The 21,567-nt window shown below is 45.7% G+C and overlaps 1 protein-coding gene across 6 annotated transcripts in view; it reads right to left on the bottom strand.

Moving 5' to 3' along the window:
* Hipk2 (homeodomain interacting protein kinase 2) overlaps positions 1 to 21,567 on the bottom strand; it is a 188,910-nt gene that overhangs the window by 134,152 nt on the left and 33,191 nt on the right. The window contains exon 1 of one of the 6 annotated variants that reach the window (XM_005405433.2): positions 1,413 to 1,539. The exons of the other annotated variants lie outside the window; for them this stretch is intronic. The gene's annotated coding sequence lies outside the window, so the exon portion shown is untranslated. Of the gene's footprint in view, positions 1 to 1,412; positions 1,540 to 21,567 lie in introns of those variants that run through there. 6 annotated transcript variants of the gene reach the window in all.

The following is a 21,567-nucleotide window of genomic DNA, read 5'->3' as shown; positions in this document are numbered from 1 at the left end:
AGCACTTGGGAGGCAGGAGGATCCCCAAGAGTTAAAGCCTGGGTTACATAGTGAGTTCAAGGCCAGCCAGAATAACATAGTGAGACTCTGTCTTTTAAAAAAAAAACCCAAACAATCAAAAATAAAGCCAAGGCAGAGGCTAAGCAGTCCTTTCATGGGCTTGGCAGTCTTGTTCGTCTTAGGCTGGATGTGCTCTGAGCTTCCTGGGCAGTTCTAGCCTAACCCTCAACCCCTACTCTGAGTTCCATCTTTACCCTGACCCCATGGATTGGCTAAGACTTCCCTTCTGGTTTGATCCTGGGCTCAAACTTTGACCTGGGAACTGCAACAATACGTCTGTATGCGTCACTATGCCTGCCAAGACTCTTCTTCCTACCACTCTTTCTGTTCAGCTCAACCTCCCCCTACTTCTATGGACAAGTTATTCTCTACTTGTCCGTATCAGTTAAATATCCTAATTGTTCTAGGTGTTGTACACACTATAGAAATGACCAACTCCTTGCTTTTCGGTCACATATCCATGGAAGAAGCCAAGAAAAATATACGTTTCCTTCATCATTTGGTGCCTAGCTTGTCCACTCCTGCCTCAATCCTCAAGTACTTGCTAGAGGAGGTGCAGGCATCAGAGGCAGCAAAAGCAGAAAAATCTGCTGATTGTACATGAAGGCAGTGAGGTGCTATGCCCAGTTTTCACTATTTCAAAAAGCTCTTGGTGGAAAGGCCAGAGCAAAGAAGTAGAATTTTACAGAGGGGAAGAGGGTAGCTTAGGACTTGTTATTGGGATGACAGCCAAAAGTTATAAAATTGTGGAACTCATCACCGGCTGTCTCTAGTGACAGATGCCGGGGATCAGAAAGCAGACCTGCATGGCCAGGACCGCCCTTCACCCTTCGCCATGTTGGGGCTGCTGAGGCCACTGTGGAGGTCAACAGCCACTATTCCAAGAACTGGACTCGATGCCAGTGCAGCCTTTTACCTTGTTCTGCAGGGGCCACTTTGCTCCTTTCTTTGCTAAAAAATGTCTTTAAGGGTAAATATGTCTCAAATCCTGCAAATACCTTAATAAGGAATAAAACACTACTGGTGGTTATATAGTGGAATCTTAAAATGGCCTTATGGCTATAATCAAACTTATTTCCAAACATTTCTCCTTGAAAGTATTTTTCTGGAACAAATTTTCCTGATTAGTTCAGCTCTCAGTGAGTTGAGCCCACAACTTTTTGCCACTCTATTTATTCAGATCCCTAAAGTGATGGCCTGTGTGTGTGTGCGCGTGTGTGAGGTGAGAGTGAGACTGAGAGTGAGTGAGAGTGGAGGGAACAGAGGACCTTTCTGCTTTCCACTATAAAGGAAAAGCTAAATGTTTCCTCTCGTTTCTTTGTTGACCGCTATACGCTTCAAGGCCCACTTACCTCCGTATTTGTCAGTTTTCTTCTCAGAAAGGGCAGGCGCTTAATGGACATTTTCAGTCTGATCCTAAGGCAAAATCTCTTTCTCTTTTCTTTTTTTGTTGTCCTAGGGATTAAACCCAGTCCTTTAAGACTGTTAGGCAAGTGCTGAGCTATATCCCCAGCCCTTTGCTATTTTCATTTTGAGACAGAGTCTCACTAAGTTGCCAGGGATGGCCTCAAACTTGCGATTTTCTTGCCTGGGCCTCACAAAAACCGAGATTACAAGCCTGTGCCACAATACCCGGTTCAACTGCATTTTACTTCATCTCTGTCCTTCCTGTTGGGTTCCTAGAAGAGAAAGTGGCTTCAGCCCTGCCTTGGTGGGAGGCTGGGGAGCCCATTATGACACTGTTGTGATGAAGGTTTTGAGCCCTTAGGGAGTGGTATGAGAGACAGGAAATCTCCGTCAGATAAATTTGCAACAATCATACTCATCCCCTAGAGGGGTGACCCAACCCAGACATGTCCGTAAGTCTTGGTGGTCTCCCTTGGTGGTAAGACCTGACAAAACAACCACATTTCTACACACTGTGCAAGTGTAGCAAGTCACCCTAGTCTAGAACCAATCTTCTTCTATGAAGTAGTGTTCCTGTTACCATCCCACTCTGTCTCCTAAACAGGCCCACATCACAAACTCTGAGTACCACAGATACAGGGGCCTCCCATGCCTTTTAATGTTACGTAGACACATTTATATGGATGCCAGGGAAATGACCAGTAAAAAGCATTTAGAAACAAATTTATTACAAGTTAAGACAACTAATATCATACAACTATACACAATAAATTCCTCATGAACTTTCAAATGCAAAGTAGCAACTATAAAACTGACATTAAAATATATTCTACCACTAGAAAAATTTTAAAAGTGCCTTACTGTATCTGTATAGGTTGTTTTTGGTTTTTTGTTTTGTTTTTTTTTGGTACCAGGAATCAAATTCAGGACTTTGCGCTTGCCAGGCAGGCACTTGTGCCACTGAGCTATATCCCCAGTCCCTTTTTTTTTTTTTTTTTTTTTTTTGGAGACAGGGTCTCGCTCCGCAGTTCAGGCTGGCCCTCGAGCTCACTTTGTAGCTCAGGCTGGTCTTGAACTCACAACGATCCTCCTGCCTCAGCCTCCCGGGTGCTGGGATTATAGGCCTGCGTGGGGTACCACGCCCAGCTCAGCCCCTCCTCCTGTATTTGTAAAAAGTCATTTCCTGCCGGGCCTGGTGGCCCCCAAGGGCTGGGGATATAGCTCAGCACTTGCCTAACAGTCTTAAAGGACTGGGTTTATTCCCTAGGACAACAAAAAAAGAAAAGAAAAAGAGATTTTGCCATACGATCAGACTGAAAATGTCCATTAAGCCCCTGCCCTTTCTGAGAAGAAAACTGACAAATACAGAGGTAAGTGGGCCTTGAAGCATATAGCGGTCAACAAAGGAAACATGGGCCACCTATGATCCCAGCACTCAGGAGCCTGGGCTATCTAGTAAGTTAAAGGCCAGTCTGAACTATGTAAGTGAGACCCCGCCTCAAAAAGAAAAAAGGTCATTGCTTATTGGTGCAGAGACAACAGAGGCTAAGGTTAACTCATGCTCCAAATAATTCCAGGTTTCCCAGGCTTAGAGTGCATTATGATAGCCTGTACAATTAGACAACAAGGCTCTGAGCTCTCTTTGGGTTACTTTATTAAAATGCTCACTTTGCATTAAAAATGTACATAAGTCTGCATTTTAAAATACAATTTTCAAAACATTTGCCTTGTAGCCCTTTTGTAGATGCCATCGATGTATGCCCATAAAATGCTATCACGCCTAACTGCAACCTCTGTTCTTCAGGATTCTCCAAAAACATGTAGGAGAAGTTCTGGAGCAGCGACACACACTAGCCTCGGGGACAGGAGTCTCCTGGACAGAGGCCAGCCATGGCTCCCCACTCTACCCGCCCCATTAACACAGCACTCTCCCTCCCACTTTCACTGTCAGGGGGCAGGGTCCTCTGACAGGGAGCAGACACTCAAGTGCAAACCAAGGGGCCTCTAGGTTCCTCCTGTGTCTCTAGGTCTTAACAGCTGAATGAGAAATTTATTTTTTCAGGGTTAAGGATAATTTTCTACCTCATAAAAAAGAATACCTGAATATCTTCATGATCTTCACGTCTTAACTTATGTGATTTTTTTAAAATGACATTTCTTAAAGGACTGGCTCGTTCAGTGTATTTTTCCTCACTTATTTGCTCAGTTTCTTCATTACTTGATATTTCACAATTAGGTGAACTGAAAAGTTGCTTCACATCTGAGTACATTTCCTTTCTATTTCACCACCTCCAAATTATCTACTGGACGATCAGACTCTGGCAAAACTACAGGAATGAGGGTCCAACTACGATTTAAAAAAAAAAACAAATTCAATTTCATCAAATTTGAGCAAAGCTCAAAAGAAGAAATTATACATAAAAATAGCCATCGTTTAAAGTTTAATTTGGATTTGGCAGAAAGAAAATAGATTACCAATCAGAATCCAGTTACATTATTAAGGAGAATGGAATCTTGAGCACCTTATTTTAAGAGATAACAACTTCCTTACGTCCTAAAATCTTTCGGACATTCACTTCGGCTAAATAATGAATATTTGATGGAAGCTACACATCTTTTTCTTTTTCCTTCATATAATCAAGAAGTCAAAGGAAGGATTAATCCTCATATTTAAAAGAATATTGTGTCTATCTTCTATATCATGTTTTACATGTAAGATATTATAAAATATAATATGTGAAAAACATAAATATTGGAAATATACATCTAAATGAATTTTTGAGACCGGGTCTTACATTGTAGTTCAGACTGGCCTTGGACTCACTATGTACCCCAGGCTGGCCTCACACTTGTATCAATCTTCCTGCCTCAGCCTTCTAAGTGCTGAAATGACAAGTCTGCACCACTATGGCTAGCCTGAGTGGAAAATTTTTAACACTTAGAAAAGGGTTAATTTTTAGGACCCTTGACAACTCTGTATAACATGAAAATTAAAAAGTCTTGGAAAATAATTTCTGCATTGACATACTGAACAATACTCATAAAACTTTAATAATTATCTTGCTTATCAATTTTGTATTTCACAAGTAGTATGAAGATAATTTCAGGTTATCCTGTTTCTAAATTATGCATTTCCAAAACAGTATATACTAAATATCTATAGGGTTTTCATAATGTTTTCAATCAAAGTGTGTTTACCCACTAGCTGTGCAATGTTAAATATATAGCATAATTCCACCACAGCATAGTTTAGGATCAACCACAAACTCTACAGAATTTGTCAATAATGGCAATAACAACAGGGTTAAATGCAGCACTGGGCATTTGAAGAAAACCGGAAAAAAAACTGAAATAAAAATCACTCATCAAATCTGCATTAAGGATCCTCTATATAAAAGCCTGGTGTTGGAAACAAAGACATACTGTAAGACATCACCACTGAGATGAAGGAGCTTAAAATCATCTCACAATATTAGCAAGTTCTATGCCAATTAAAAGGGACAACTGGTAACCGTAGGTGACATATGCAACTTCCCAACACTACTTGAGAAGCAGGACTCACTATAGATCGTGGTCAGGCAAGGGCTAAGATGTGAGCAGCAGAGCTAAGATGTGAGCTATGATTAGAAAGATGAGATATCTTTTGAGAGGCAGAAGGTTGGGATCTTGATGCTACTAACAGGCTATAAGCACATCAGTCTCACTGGAAAACAACTACTGCTGTGGCTGTAGCCCTCGGGAAGCTTCCGCTTTGTCCTGAGAGAGTTGACGCACTGTATTAACAAACACTAAGGCAATAAGTAACCATTAGTATACACTGGACACCAAGTGCCTACTTAACTAGAATTTCATCTTCTGATAACTTCTATCTTCTAGAAGTGATTCTAAACAGCTGAGCTGAGGTAATGCCTCATCAAAACCACTCACTTTGTTGGGTGTGGTGGTGCAGGCCTACAATCCCAGCACTCAGGAGGCTGAGGCAGGAGGATTGCAACAAGTTTGAGGCCAGCGTGGGTTATATAGTAAGTTCAAGACCGGCCTAAACTACACAGTTAAACCCTGTCTCAAATACATACACACACACACACAAACACATACCTCGCTAGATGGGGTTTTTTCAGAGGTGGCTGGATCTACAGTGTGTAACGCTTGAGATTGATTCATGGTACAATACTGGGGTTAAGGGCACTAGGATTAAAGGTGTGAGTGCTACATGCCCTAAGTAGCCTGGAGAAGATATAAGGGACAAAAAGAGCTGTGGTCATCCCTTGCTGCTTTGCTGTCTTTTGCCTGCCATGAATTGTTTCTCCTCTTCAATGCCCTCTGCCATGCTACCCTGCCTTGGAGCCAGTGGATTATGGACTGAAACCTCTACACACTGTGAGCTAAATAACCCTTCCTCCCTTTAACTTTGGGTGTTGAGTATTTTGTCTCAGCAATGAGAAAAGTGACTAACACCTACTGAAACTCTAAGGCAAAGAAACAATTTACTCAACTTACAGAGTCAGGAGCTGCTGGTCTTTGACAACCAGCATCTAGTGGCTCTTTGCTGGGCTGACTCTGGAATGAAGAAAAATAACTGTGAGAAGAGAATGGAAATCCATAGGATGGGCTAAGCCTGAACAGGACTAATGAGAAGGGGAGGCTGGCAAGGTGGCCCTGAAGTTGTGCATGGATAATGCCAAACAAAGATGCAGGAATATGGCCAAGAATGTTGCTGAACGAAGATCAGCAGGAGAGAATGAGACCATCCAAAGGGCTAAAGGCAGCAATGAAAGGCTCACATGCTAAAGAGACGAGGAGGTGGAGCACAGTCCAGCTAGGAGAGCCCTGCCTGGGATAGGTCTCGCCTTAGATGTTAGCAACAACAAAGAGGAAATGTTCTGTATGTACCAAGAAAGAAGCCAGGTCAGGCGAATGGGGGAGAGGTCAGGGCTGGAGATGTTGACCTGAGGGCTGCCATCAACACCTCGATGAAAATGGAATCCATGTGAGGAAAGCTGTTTCCCAGGAGAAACAGTGTAGAAAGTAGAGCAGATGGCAAATAAAGTAATCCTTGGGGGCGCAGACTGTCAGACAGCATGAGCAGGCCAGTATGAGTCATGGGGAAAAGTCAAGGATAAAGCGATAATAAGCACAATTAAGGGACTGATCCAGGAGAATGACACAAAGGAGTGGCCGGGCCTGGCTAGGGATAAAACACACATACTTCCACAGGGGTCAGGAGGGAGAAAGGGAAGAGAACCAGACAAACTACCTCATGTCCCTTGCTTTTCCAAGAAATGGAATTCCCTTAAGAACTTTCAAAGCTCTTCATGTCCCCTGCCCTCAATCTGCAAATACTACCAGAAGCTCTGTTTGTCTACCAGGAAACATCTTCTTCCTACCATTTGCAAATGCCCCACGCAGCTATCCACCTACTGGTTTTCTTTCTGAAAGCTGTCAACCTTGGCCACAACTCCAGGCCTCTCTCTCATCACCCATGACTCTCCCATTGCCTTGAACTAAGCCATAAAATGCCACGGCTGAGTCACCCTTTCCTTTCAATGGGTGAGGACATTGTAGCCTATACCTGATTATTATCCCCATTGGATCAAGCAATCTGAAAGTTCCCAACCCAACCTGATGTAGGGGAAGTAAAAAAAGACTACTGGTAAAACATACTTGCTTTTTCCACTTTCTCCAGGAAGTTGGTGGAATCAGTGGAAGAAAAAAAATGTATAAAAACAACTCAGATCATCTTTTTTAAAAAAAAAGAGTTGCACTGACTAATGATTTTTTTTAAAGCTGTTTCTACACATAGATGTATTAGCCTACTAGAGCTGGGTAACAAGGTTCTGCACGCTGGGTGCCTTCAACAAGACTCTGTTGCTTCATAGTGCTGGAGGCTGGCACCCAAGATGCAGGTGGTGGCAGAGATGGTTCCTTCTGAAGGCAGTGAAGGAAGGATCTGTGTCATGCCTTCTTTCTTGGCTGCTAGATAGATGCCCATCTTCTCCCTGTATTTCCTATGGTCTTTCCTATGTGTCTGTGTCCAACTTTCCTTTGTAATAAGGACACCAGTCACACTGGATGAGGGCCCACTTTAGTGCACTCAATTTACCATAACTACCTCCCTAGAGACCTATCTCCAAGTAGTCATATTATGAGGCACAAACAAGTGTTGGAAAGACACAATGCAACCAGGTGTAAGGAACCAAAAGCACTTTAATGAAGTGTAACTTTCTCAGGACAAAAAGTCATGATATTCCAAAAAGAACTCCCTATGTTCTTCCTTCCTTGAAGGCAAGACAGTTTTGTTTTCCTTGTATCCTCCTTTGAAGAACCTACAAGTACATTTCAGTCATATATTACACATGAAACAAGTAAAAGCAATGTGCTTGTGTTAAATTAAGTTCTGCACGAGTCTCTCACTGGACAATGCTTACAGAAAGGTGTCTCTGCATATATGAGGAGCAACTGTAGCTTTTGGGTGTCAAGGCTACAGTTGACAACACTGAACCGAGGTTTGCAGCTCTGATTCTCAGCATGTCAAACACTTCTGAAGTAATCTGCATAAGATATAAAAAGACAGCTCAGCCGTGGCTGGGAATGGGGTGGGTAAGGGGTAGGAAGAGTCCCACTTCGGTTAGCAAGTCTCAGACTGGCCTTTTCTTAGGTGCCTTCTAATTCTCACCTTTTTCTGTATGTCCAAAGTCTACAGAGATTATTATATTTTTCAGCCTTGCATTTTTTTGTTTGTTTGTTTGTTTTGTTTTTTTCCAGTACCAGAAATCGAACCCACGACCTCGCACTTGCCAGGCAGGCGTTGTGCCACTGAGCTAAATCTCCAGCCCTCAGCCTTGCATTTTCTTTCCAACTAAGGATCTCAAGATGACGTTGCAGTCAAACCTGGAATGAAAGCTGTGAGAAGAGAATGGAAATCCATAGGATGGGCTAAGCTTGAACAGGACTAATGAGAAGGGGAGGCAGGCAAGATGGCCATGAAGCTGTCGAGGCCCTTGACAGCTTTCAGTCATCCCTGGATGGGATGAAAAGGTTAACATCTCCAAAGTATCAAAACAAAATAACCTACGTTTCTGGCTTCAACCTAGATGAATGCCATTTAAATACAGACCTTCCCACCCACCCACCCAAAGATCCAGGAGGCTATTCACTTTGTCCCTGAAATGTTCCAAATAAGGATGGTTAAAGTTGCAGCAGTACAAGTTTTCAGGTGCTAGAGTCAGAGACCTTTATAGAGCATACTCCCCACTCCCATAGCCTCTCCCTGTCCTTGACACACTGAACTTCCCTGCCCAGTGCAGCTCACAGTCCTTCCTGATCACTCAGGAAGCAAACAGACCAGCCTTGTAGGTGGTACTGAGGAGGCTGGGGACATGGCTGGCAATGCAAGGTGAGCCTCAGATGACTTTTTCTACCCTTTAGAAATGCCTTATGAAGTATACATCGAGATTCAAACTCTGGTAGGCTTCTTCTCCCTTAGGTGTCTGGTGTCATATTGGTGATGTGCAATGATGCATTTTACTTAGGTGACCTTGTTCATTCTGTGCCCAGCCCACCACTGTGTTGTTTCTTTGAGCTGCCCAGAAAAGTCCAACACACTTAGATTCATTTATATTTTGTGTAATGCCCATACACTTTTTTTTTTTTTTCTTTTTGGTACCGGAAATCGAACTTAGGACCTTGAACTTGCCAGGTAGGTGCTATGCCGCTGAATTATACCCCCAGCACACTTAGATTCAGAGATGGAACCCAGTCTACTCCTTCCCATTCTGGTGTTCTTACTACTCAGCCACTGGGAATTCCTTTATACCAGAAATGTACGTCAAGTCTGTCACTCTTTGTTATTCTATTATTCTATTAACTCTATATACATTCTCTTACTATGTGTCCCCCAGAAGGCTAAGGGGAACTCCTAACCCCCAGGACCTGCAAATGTGACCTCATCTGGGATAAGATCTTTGTAGATGTAAGTGGAGCGAGATGAGGTCACTAAGTGGGCCCTAGTTCAACAGGAGAAGAGATAGACATGAAGGGAGACCCCCACAGGATGCAGAGGGAGACGCTGGAATGGTGCAGCTACAGGCCCAGGGGCCTCAGATGCCAGGAGAACAAGGAAGGGCTCTGCCCAGGCTTAGGAGGGAGCTGACCCTGCCCAAACCTTGGCTTCAGACTTCTAGACTCCAGAGTGGAGAAAGTAAGTTGGTCATTCCAAGCCAGCTGGGACTTTGTTACAGTAGCTCTGCGAAAGTAATACTGCATACTCTGGGATACAATTCAGGGTATATTTCACTGGGAAACATGCTTGCACCAAAGCTACCGTGAAGTATTTACAACAATCACAAAGTCACACGTCCAAATAAATGGCAGGCTGTCCTTCTGACCTCACAGTTGGCACTGTGGCCTCCAGGTTGGAAAGCTGCAATGGTACCCACAGTTCTGCTCCCTCATTTTCGCACCCCTTTGGCCAGGGTGCAGAACCCACTCAGTGCAAGGCTACTTCTTGTCATCATGGCTGTGGTGTGGCCTCGAAACATTGCCAAGGAAGGCAGAAGGCACAGGAAACTCCACTGCATTCTCACTAGTGACAGCAGGAGCCCAGGGTCAGAGGTACACCCTTGCTTCCTGATTCAACTTTGTCCACAGGACCAGCACCTAGGCCCCGCTCTCAGCACCACACCAGTTTGTTTCTCTTGCCCTCATGTTTGTCATGCTGTCTCTGAATATCCTCTAGTAGGCTGTCACTGAGCTGCAGAGAACTTTGTGGAAAGTGTCACCTGGGCCCAGTGACGCCAATGTCTCGCACTGCACGGAACCCTCTGACCTGGGTTCCCTCCCAATATGGGATCGTTTCACCTCCTCCACAAGTGTGGTCACCTCTGCTCCCTCCTGCTTTACATGATGACCTTATTGACAGAGCTCTGCCTTATAGCTCTCCTTCCCTGGAGAGCTCAGTCATTCCCCTTAGCAGCCTCTAACTGGCATCTGACTAAACTCAACTAGGGGCCACCCTGGGAAGGCAGAGGAAGTGCCACCTCCATGCTGTGACAGAGAAGGAAGACAACCAAAAAAAGGGGGGGGGGGCGCTGGGGATTTAGCTCAGTGGCACAGCGCCTGCCTGGCAAGTGCAAGGTCGTGAATTTGATTCCTAGTACCGGAAAAAAACCAAAAAAGAAACCAAAAAAAAGAGAAGGAAGACAGAAAAATGCAAAAGGAGGGAGCAGGGATGCTGGAGAGAGAAAGGGAGGAAAAGAAAGAGAAAAGTGGGAAAACAGAAGGCTAGCCCAATGGGTGCTGGAGCACATGCAGATTTACAAAGGGAAACTGTCACCTGCTTCAGAAAATATCAGTGAAAACACAATGTGCTACTATTTATAATATTTAAATGGCTATTTGTGGGTGCATTTGTAGATATGGAAATCAGCCAGTACAGGGTCCCCTGGTGGTGTAACCAACAGTCCATTCTCAGCTGTGCAAACCAAGTGGGTTCTTAGATCTGCTGTGGGCATTTTTATACTATGAGTCACAGTCACCACACCTGCCCTGGTGCTGCTGTTACCTAACTGCTCCACAGGGCTGAGCTGCTCAGCCCACTACCGTGGGTGGAGGTGCCTGCTCTGACAATACCAGCGCCTGCTGGGAGGTGCCAGTTCCCAACAACTGTGTCAGAAGCCACTCTGCTTCTACGATGCTGGCACGTTACCAAGTTTATCTGCACCTCAGCGTCTCATCCAGAGGTAACAGTACTTCCTAGAGGCCCTGTGCGAATTAAATGGGTGTGAAATTTTACATATTTATATAAGCAAACCCACACATACACTTTTTCTTTTGTTTTGCGAAAAGTTCTCATTATTCAGTTCAGGCTGGCCTTGAACTCACTATGTAGCCCAGGCTGGCCTCAAACTCAGAGCAAGTCTTCTGCCTCAGCCTCCTGAATGCTGGAATTACAGGTGCATGCTACCACATCTGGCTTTTTCTTTCTTTCTCTTTCACTCTTTTTGTTCTGGGAATTGAACCCAAGGGCTTCACACTGAGTTATATCCTCAGCTCTTTTTTAACTTTAAGACAAGATCTCAGTCACTAAGTTGCCCAGGCTGGGTTCCAACTTGCAATCCTCCTGCCTCAACCTCCCAGCATGCTGGGATTAACCAGGCCTGGCATCATATGTACCCTATTTATAAACAACCAAGCACAGTGCCTGGCACAGAGAGATCCCTAAATAAATGTTTAGTGAAAATGAAGCAAGGGTGGCCAGTAGCTCCCCATGCCACTGAACACAGAACATGGCCACAATGCTGCTGCAACTGGAGTGGAGCTTACAACACTGAGCACCTCGCCCAGTGCACGTGAGACCTGCAGTGTACAGTGCCTGAAGGAACTGGTGGACACAAACAGAACAGCCATGTAGAGGGACAAGAACTCCTTCACCCCTCTCCTCCAGTGTTTCTTCTTGAGGACCACAGGGTCACCCAGAAATTCTGCAGAGGATGCTAGGGAACCTCAAGAGCTACAGGAGCCTCAGGGGCAGAGTCTATATTTTATCTACTTTACCTTCAAAACATGTACATTGCTTTTCCATGGGACATTTCAATCAAAAGCACTATCCTTAATCATAACTGAGGCCAAGGTACTATGTACAACATATGTTCCCTATAGATTTATTTGTATGTATCATACAAATTCAATTTCTTGAAAGAAGTCATTCTTAATATACATGATGTTTAATTTTTTATAAATAATATGTTTTGTGTTACTAACATATATGTCTACTAAAAACACAATAATAGAAAACTTTAAAGGATAAGAAAATACATATTTAAGCCAGGCATGGAGGTGCATGTCTGTAATCCTAGCATTTGGGAAGCTGAGACAGGAGGATCGCTGCGAGTTTGAGGCCAGACGGGGCTACATAGTGAGACCCTGTCTCAAAACACCAAAGCAGAACAAAACAAACAAAACCCACATTCAAATATTTTTTGTAATCTAGTACACTGTTTTCAGCCCCACCCTTTGATATTTTTGCTGATATTTTGTTGCTTTCCTTAGGGGGTTGATAATATGTAGGGTCTCAATATGTAGTTCATGAACTTGCTGTAATCCTCCTCCTCCTGCCCAGTCTCCTGAGTGCTGGGGTTATAGGGATGGGCCACCATGCCCCACTGAGCCCTCCCCTCTAAAACCTCCTCTGTAACTGAAGTAGCTCAAGCCTATTTAGTCTTGGCAACATGATCAGACTTGGCCAATAGAAAGCAAGTGGGACAAGCCTTTAGAGTCACTGTGCAGTTCACCAACTTGGACCTTTTTCCCTTGCTTCAGAGATCAGCCCTGATCCAGTGTGAGTGCTCCTTGGGCTAGGAGTTGAATGAGGGGCACACAGAGCAGAGGTTCTGGCTGACCCAAGACATAGCATGACTGTGGAACTGACCTTTATTGCTTTAAGCCCAAGTTGTAGAAGTTATTTGTTGCTGTGGTATAACTGAGCCCATCCTAACCAGGGCTGTAATTTTCCTTAATGCAGCCATCCCTAATGAGTCCAAATTAATGAGCTTTAATGTAATCATACTGTCATGCACACATGCTTACTCATCAAAACCAGAATGCATGTTCTTTAAGGACAACTTTAAATTTTGTAAATAGTTCATCCCTTTGTCCATATTTTAGTGTCATATCTGTGAAGTGCAAATGCTTTATGGGATCAATGTGTCAACCAATAGAACAGCTCTGATCTCACAACTATTAGTGACTTCAAGTGTGCACACACTAATAACCACCTACCAATTTTCCTGAACAAGTGGGAGGCACAGAATCATCAGTCACAAATGTCCCTAGTTTGGTTTGGAAATTTTGAGATAAATCACTTCCTGGTGACTGAAATGGGAAGATGCCCTTCAAACGAGCACAGGAGTTTGGCACTGCTGAACACAGGCCGAGTGCTCTCACTGGAAAATCAGCTTCTGCCCCATGCTGCTGTTTTTATGGGAGAAACAGACATTTCACACCTTGCTCCAGTCACATTCCTCAGCTCTGTGATGCAATGGTTGTGCTTTTGGTAAAAAATATTCAAGTTCTGACATCATGACGACCATATGTGTTACTCGTGGTAGCTCTCAAGCCTGGCAGGGCACATTCTGTACCCTTTTTATCACTGAAGTCAGCAATGGGTTTAAAAATAACATTGCTTACACACCCAGGGTACCACTGATTCATTAATGGCCAAACAAATACTATTTTGGACTCCTAGCTTCTATGGGGTTTTAGATTGAGAATACTAGACTGGAGGCATCGAGTTTTCCATTCCCTGAAGAAGGCACTGCATTATACTAGTTTATAAGCAGAGCTCTACAGATCGCAACAGAAGATACGTCAAAAACAGGATTAAAGATTTCATGTGATTTACAATTCCAAAACGGCCAACCTGAAATGTGACTAATGACAACCATGAACTTGGGACTACAGTAAGTGGAACATACCCCAAAAAAAGAAGATGTTACAAAAATAATTGACAGCCATCTTAGTAAAGATTAGAAATTAAAGTCTACGATTTCTCACTCTTAAAGGAATAAGACAGTATTTGATTTCATGTGTCTCTTTCAAATTCTTTGGTTTTTGTTTTTTTTTTTTTTGGTTTTTCTCCGGTACCGGGAACCGAACTCATGACCTTGCGCTTGCCAGGCAGGCGCTTTTGCCGCTGAGCTAAATCCCCAGCCCCTTCTTTCAAATTCTTTAAAGAGAAATCTCCCCAGAGCACAGAATATCTTCATCATTAATAGATCTGCTTAAATTCTGTATTCAATAATCAAACTTCCAGTCCCTTATGGGGATTCCATAAAAAAAACTTTCTGAGCAAGGAAGAAATGTGTATACATGTGCATATCTAGCCTCACTGGATGCTAGGAATATCTTTCTCTTGAAGTGATTCAGATCGAACAATCAGCCTTTTATAACCTTAGTATGAATCAGTCCTCTAGAATCTACTAATCTTGAATTTCTGAGGTCAATTTTTTAAATCTGCTAAGCCGAGGACTCAGAGGCCAAGGCAAACATCCAGAAATACCTGCTGAGTGCCTGCCTACTGTGTATGAGCAACACTGGAAAACACATGTGGGCTTTCCCAAGCCTGATGTGCTGAGATGGGGTGAGATGAGAGAAAGTAAGACCACAGAAGGTTAGCATGACCCTCACCAATCAATGTTGCAGGGTTTAGGGAAAGACGCACTCCCAGGACCAGTATCTTTATACAAGAGAGCACCCCAGGGGAGGAAGAGGGCTGAAACAATGGGGCTGGGGAGCATCAGGGTTAGGGGATTGAGCCTGTCTTTGCGTAAGATTTATAAGGCAGGTACTTGCCAGGAGCAAGATAGGAAAACAGAGGACCAGACCCATCCACAGCGTGCAGCTGAGGGCTCCTGCAAGGACCCGGCAAATGGGTCTGGAAAGAGGCTGGAGCCAGAGGGGGACTGATCTTTAGCACCTACTTCTGATTTTACCCTGGAAACTGGCATCACAGGGGGTGTTTGGAGACAGGGGTTAGTGGACTTCTGAATGGAAAGGCACTCATGTGGCAAAGGTCGGGCAAGGGCCTGGCATGTGACACTAAAATGATCAGCAGCCATCTTGGAGGTGCATGAGAGGTAATGGGTACCTTCCTTCGGGAAGGCAAGGCTCAGTCTGAGACAGTACACTGAGGATGTGCTAAAGACCTGGGCCTCAGTCGGGGAAGAGCCTGGCTGGGGAGGAGCGTGGCTCACCCACACACCACAGGCAGAGACAGAAGGCAGGGAAGTGTGCCCTGGTGTTCCAGGGGCAGGCTACTGGGAGGTGGCTCCACTACCCTGCACAATGGCACCTGACTGGACGCTGGAAGCACTGGAACATGCCCGTGTCCATGTGCCAAGGGGCATCCTGAGGCAACCAGGACAGCAGAACCAGAGGGCACTGCTCCTGGCCAAGCTTCCCTCTGCCTGCTCTGGTTCTTGACTCGGGGGACTGGAGGTGAAATCAGCTCTCAGCTGGCCCTAGGAGTGACAATGACAATGCCCTTAGTTGAAGCTCAGAGGACCCAATCAGAGAACATAAAAACTGGATCCCTAGGGTGGGGGAAGAAGAGGGAGGGAGTCCATAATCCTGGAGAAAACACACAGCAAGGCTTGTAGAACCTTAGGGTCAATCAGAGCAATTTATCCAATGAGGATGCCTCACATTACTCCAAAAGCATCAGTGGAGACCATCCAAACTTCTGCTTGCCTTCCAGGGGCAGGGTGCAAGGAGAGCTCACTAGCGCTTTCCCAGCATCAAGTACACTCAACTTACTCCTCCAAATGAACAGAGCCAGCCAGTGCTGAAAGTCCTGTGGGCTCTCAAGAGGTGAAGAAGGGAATTTCGCTGCTGTCTTGCACTGCACGTGGCTCTCAGCTGCTCACCACGAGAGCTGCTCCCCTGGCTGCCGAACCTACCAGCCGAAGCCCTCTCATTCTTTGTCAGTTAGGCAGAAAATGAGGCTATCGGCTCCATTCCCACTCTCTACATGAATCCATTTCCCTTTCTGCCTTGGCTCATGCAGGAGTCCCGCTGGGTTCTTCAGTGACTCTTACCTTGCTAAATGTTTTTCCTTCTAAGAACTGCTAAATCAAGACAAAGGATGGGAGAAGGTCTGAGAATCCATTCTAAGGGACAAATGGAAGTACAGAAAAGAATGCACCTGTGGGTGTCTCATTTCCCAGCTTTCACAGCCAAAGATTTATTAGGAGTGAAGAGCAAGAAACTTCCAAGGAGTGAGGTTAGCATCCCAGGAATCTGCTTGGCATACTCGTGCTGTGAAATCGTACTACGTCAGCAGAAGGGGTGACCTGGATGAGGGGTGCCAATGCCAGCTAGTTTAAGAGCGGGTGCTGCTTTGCCATGTGCTTGTTTTTCTAAGTTCTCTTTTCTTTCTTTTTTTTTTTTTTTGTGTGTGTACTGGGAACCGAATTTCCCAGCTCTTTACCCAAACCATAGGAGAAAATCGCAAGGAGTCCACCTCACTCTGTCACTGCAAGTAATAAACTCTACTGATGCCCAGGTGACAGTGACCAAGAGGCAGGCAGGCTCTGCACATTACTCTCTCCCGCAGGAGCAGTTTGGGGCAAGAAGCTCCCCTTCCAAGCCCCACAGGCCCCCACTGCTCCTGGCTGCGGGAACTGACTGGCCATAAGACTGAGGACACGCAGGCACTAGGATGGGTCTCTCACTGTGGCTAAAGCGTGGGGTTACGAGAAAGGAGCACAGCAGTGCTGTTGCTGGGAGGGCAGTTTTCCTTGCATTCACAGGAAGCCTCTCCTGCTGACTTAGAGCACAGCGCCCCGCTCAGAAAGCAGACGTCACCCGGTACCTGAGCTCTAGCACTCACAGAGGAAGAGAATTGAGTTCAAGGAAAGAAGGCCATAGAAAAGGAATACCCTCAAGTCAGGACCCAGCAGCTCAGATTCCACACAGTCCCCAAGTGTAAACCCAGCAGATTTGGGATCACAAACAAGACCTTAGGTTCCACCTTCCAAAAGAAGTGCCAGCAGCACCGGTCACCTGTCAAAGCGAATGCACACTGTGGAGGCAATATAAACACTGCCTCCGAATTCACTGCTCTGAAGGTAACAACTACACAGTGTCTGAGAACTCTCTTCTCAACACTAGAGTCAGAGGTGGTGCACCACGGTAATCCCAGCACCTGGGAGGCTGAGGCAAGAAGATTGACGCAAGTTGGACTACATAGCAAGACCCTATCTCAAAAGAACCAAAAAGAAACACGTTGAAGTACCCAGGAGAAAAGTGTGCTCCAGCAGAACTCTGTGTGACCCTGAAAATATCCCATGGCCTGCTGCCCAATACAGCCTGCATGTGGCTTCCAAGCCCTTAACAATGTGGCCAGTGTGCCAAGGAACTGAATTTTAATTTAAACAGCTACTTGTGACAAGTTAGGCTACTGCACTGGATGCTGCAAAAACAAAAGGGTCACATCTAAACACACTCAAATCATTCAGGAAAGACGTCATATGTGTGCATACACGTGGCAGTAAAATGAGGCAAAGTGCATGACGGCACACAGGCCTGAGGAAGCAACCAGGGAAAATGACACCAAGTGACCTAGAAGAGGGGACAGGTGAGAATCTTTGTACTGTTTCCATGTGTGTGCTTTTCAGTAGGCTAAAATGATGTCCAGGTGGCTTTTTTTTTTTTTTTTTTTTTTTTTTCATTTTTTGAGACAGTGTCTCACCAGGTAGTCCAGGGGCTTTGAACTCACTATGTAGCCCAGGCTGACCTCAAACTCACAGTGATCCTCCTGCCTCAGCCTACCACGTACTGGGGTTACAGGCGTGTGCCACCACTCCCAGCTGTTTCTAAGATGTGAAGATGTGCATTTACTCATCAACCACTGAACTCCAACAGGCTCCTGCTGGACCCCACCCAGAGGCAAGGCTGGCACAAGGATTCCACAGAGCCTGTACTCTGAGCAAAGACACTCGGCACCCCCAAAGTACTGCCCTCTCACACTGCCCCTGGGGTCTCTCTCTAGACCGGGGCAAGGATGCGGTAGGGCTGCCTTCTGCCGGATGGACTTTCACCCCTCTTGGCGCTGGGTCCTGCCTGTATGTCCACAAAGGACCTGGATAGGATGGCAGACATGGCTGCAATGGCATGTTCTGGGAGGTTTTTTTAAAATGGCAAATTTTTTCTTTTTTTCACTACTGGGACATGAACACAGGGCCTTTTCATAAGCAACATCCTCAGTCCCTTTCATTTTTTTGAGACAGGGTCTTCTAAGTCAATAAATTTCCCAGGCTGGGGCTGGGGATTTAGCTCAGCGGCAAAAGCGCCTGCCTGGCAAGCGCAAGGTCGTGAGTTCAGTTCCCGGTACCGGAGAAAAACCAAAATAAATAAATAAATAAATAAATAAATAAATTTCCCAGGCTGGGCTTGAACTTGTGATCCTCCTGCTTCAGCCTCCCAAAGTGCTGGGATTACAGGTGTGCCACAACCAGTTCAAAATAGCAGCTTTCTACACATATAACTCGTGTAACATAAAGTTCAATTTATTTTTTATTTTTTTGGTGGTAATGGGGATTGAACCCAGGGACTCTGACTTGTATCTTATAGATGTATCCCACCAAGTGCAGCAAAACGTTCACCCTCTTAAAATGTGCGTTCCAGCGGGTTATTTTTTGGGCGGTGGTGCTAGGGATTGAACCCAGAGCCTTGTGCATGCTAAACAGATGCTTTCCCACTGAGCCACATTCCCAGCTCATTGCAGTGGTTTTGAATAAAGCTATATGGCCATCATCACTGCCTAATTCCAAAACATTTCTATCACTCTAAACAGAAATCCCATACACATTAGCAGTCACTTCCCTCTGCCCTTGTCAGAGCCCCTGGCAACTGCTGACCTACTTCCTGTCTCCTTGCATTTGCCCACTCTAGATAGTTCAGGTGAGTGGTGTCACGCACACGTGCACTTCAGGGTCTGCCTTCGTTCACTTGGCATCACATTTTCAACTTTTCTCCATGCTCCACCCCATGTCAGGATTTAATTCATTTTATGAATGACATAATATTCTGTTGAATAGGAATAGCACACTTTACTTATCCACTCCCTGAAAGGGACAGGTGTTTGTGTTGATTCTACTTCCTGGCTACCATGCACAATGCTGCCGTTACAAATTCGCGTGTAAGTCTGTGTGGACAAATGCATCCAGTCCTCCTTGATACAAACCTAAGGCTGGGGCTGCAGGGTCACAGAGACCCCACAGCTAACTTTGTGAGGAGCTGCCTCCTGTTCTCCAAAGTGCCTCCCAAAGTCCTTGGCATCATGTCACACGGCAGTCTCGATCACAGCCCACAGAAGGTGATTCTAAAGAAATGGCTGCTGTCTGTTGCTCTGTAAAATAGCACAGTCCAAACGTGGAGCAAGAGTCAGGCTTGGTTTGGTTTGAGGTAAATAAGCGAGAGAAGCTGTGAGGCGCTCAGTGCCAGCAGCAAGCTTAGCCTCCCTCGTCGGGGAGCAAGCCAGCACCTGGCATGGCAGACACGGCTGGCACGGCGTGCACAGCGCTGCCAGATGAAGAGGCGCTCTGTGCCGGGTGCAGCTGCAGCAGGGCACAAATTGGCACCCTCTCCACTGTCCCCTCACCAGGGCAAAGCTGTCTTGGGCACTGATCAGGCGCTGGGAGAGTTACTTACTGTCACCCATACTGTGCTCCCAGAATCTGGCAGGGACAGAGCTGGAGGGGGCGAGGGCTGTAGCCATCAGACAGCACAGGACAATCCCAGAGGGCCTGGTGCTTCTTCAGACCCGATATATACCAGGGTGAGGGGTGAGACTGCACACATGGCCCAAAGCCCAGGGAAGAGGCTGAGTCCACCCGCAATGCAACTGGTGATTCAGTACTGGGCATGAGTCCCCTCCAAGCTGGCAGTAAACAACTGCCTGGGCTTTGTGTCCCGGCACTGAACTAAATTCCTAGGCAGAAGTACAAATTCCAAAGCTAGACAAGCAGGCTTTTTGAGGCCGGGGTGCTGCTGGGCTGGTACAGCAAGTTAGACTTCTGCGGCAAAAGACAGCAAGGCCCAGGACTTGGGCTCTCCTTGGGGCTCCTTCCGAAGCGTGCTTCCTCTGCATGCCCACCCTGGGAAACGCTGCTCATCACAGCCCCCGGGCTGCCCCACGGCCCCTCAGCCTGCCAGAGCCCTGCATCGCCTATTCTGCTGCAATGTCCCACTTGTCCTTCACCCTTTGTCCTCAGGACAAACTGTATTGGCAGACCTGGCATTGTTTTGCTTTTTAAAGAAATCATATTCCAAAGGCAAACTGCTACCTATTTAATGAAGAACCCTCAAGCACCTTTTTACATGGGAAGGTAGAGGAAAAAGCAGGTAGTGCATGATCCTGAACGTGTCCCACTGCGCGGCTGACCACGTGGCCCAGCCCATCTCCCGCTCTAGCCTGTCCTGCCTTCAGTTTTTTCTCCAGTGCCATGAATATTTAGCAGTTCACTACAGCTCTGAATTTCCATAGGTAATTACTCTTGTGTGCATTCATTCTTTTAGTTGCCACTCAATAAATACCCATTATGATCATCATCATTATTTTCTTGGTGTCTGCAATGTGCTCAGCCTTTTAAAAATCACAGCTAACAGCCCAGACCCTGGTGTGATTTTTAAAAAGTTGGAGGAAACAAAGATAAGAACATGGGCTTCATCTTAGTCTCCCATCTAATCCTCACAGCAACTTGGTAAGGTGGCCACTATCACCGTCCCTGTAGACAACACAGAGGCCAAAGATGACCAGGCTGAGCTTCCCAAGGGCAGAAAGTCGCAAAAGCACCAGGACCCAAATGTGTGTCAGTCTGACTCAAAGCTTTTTTAAAAAAATTATAATGTAAATTATAACTTTTTTGAAAGTTACAATTCCCTTGTTCAAACATAATATGGTTATAATTTGTAAACAATGGAATGTGAGTTAGAAAGTCTGGTTTCAAGGTAGAGGGCGAGCAGAATATTGAGAAAGGCCACACGCACTGGAGATGGCTCCACTGGAGACAGCTGCTCCTGGAAAGGCCATGCGTACCTCCAGGTATCTTCTACCCTTTTTAAAATAAGCAAACACCACTCAAATGCAACAGTGCTGGCCACTAATACACATACCCTGGGCACTGCAGAGATTTCAGTTATCTTGACTGACTGCAGAGGAGGGATCATTGATGTCTGTCCACAACGCATCAAGTCCTTGTCTAAGGAAAGGCCAAGTCTTTGGGGGAGACCTATGGCTCAGCAGTCTCACACGCTGGCACAGATGGCTCTCTGGGGGGTGGGTCAGGTAGAGGTGCCAAAGCCTCTGCTTCCGTATTGGCACCTCTTCCCTGGTGAGCATGAAAGGCCCTAACCATAATGATCCAGAGAGGTTTCAGGGAGGGGTAAGAGACCCAACAGGGCTTTGAGCCATGGCTGGATCTAAACTAGCAGAAGCCAGGAATGGTGGCACAGGCCTGTAATCCCAGCACTCAGGAGGCTGATCAGAAGGATCACAGCAAGTCTGAGGACAGCCTGGGCCACAAAGTCAATTCAAGAACA

The sequence above is a fragment of the Chinchilla lanigera genome, unplaced genomic scaffold (genome assembly GCF_000276665.1).
Source record: "Chinchilla lanigera isolate Chin_1 unplaced genomic scaffold, ChiLan1.0 scaffold00093, whole genome shotgun sequence".
Lineage (NCBI taxonomy): Eukaryota > Metazoa > Chordata > Mammalia > Rodentia > Chinchillidae > Chinchilla > Chinchilla lanigera.
Note: the sequence above shows the minus strand (reverse complement) of the source record. Positions and strands in the feature narration are given on the sequence as shown.